The sequence below is a fragment of the Penaeus monodon genome, chromosome 19 (genome assembly GCF_015228065.2).
Source record: "Penaeus monodon isolate SGIC_2016 chromosome 19, NSTDA_Pmon_1, whole genome shotgun sequence".
Classification (NCBI taxonomy): Eukaryota; Metazoa; Arthropoda; class Malacostraca; order Decapoda; family Penaeidae; genus Penaeus; species Penaeus monodon.
The window spans coordinates 31,326,285-31,326,849 of record NC_051404.1 but is presented as its reverse complement, the minus strand read 5'-3'; positions in this window follow the sequence as shown (position 1 = coordinate 31,326,849).

Below are 565 nucleotides of genomic sequence, written 5' to 3'. Positions count from 1 at the left end.
GGAGTGAAAAGGAGGAAGGAAAAAGAAATTAAAAACCAGTTGACTTCCACTTGTGATTTTCATTATGCTTTTGAAAAAGTGAAAGAAGATTGGAAATAAAAAAGATGAATGGAAGGGGGACCAAGGTGGAAAGTGTCATCTATTTGCCTGGAATTTTCTGGAGCCCTTTCCAAAAAAAAATCATGGGGGCCCACAATGAGGGTGGGAAGGGGCATGACGGAAGGTTTAAAAGGATTTCAAAAACTTTTACAAGAAATATATGGTTTTTCCAAAAAAAAACCCAAAGATTTGGGTGCCAATTCCCCCGAAGTTTAAAATACAGCTCAACCCATTTCAGCATCAAACCTCCTCCGCATATGGTGATGGAAAAAATAACTCTTCCAATTTTGCATAAAATTGTCAGTATCAACGCAAAAAAGACTTTTTTGGGCCCTGGTCCCCCGTGTGAGGTCTTTGTACGTTTTTAAATAATTTTGGTCAATGGGAAATTGTTTTTTTATATTGTTACTGTAAAAAGGGTTTTTTTTTTGTGTGGTCACACTAATGGCCAGATGTAATTTGGGAA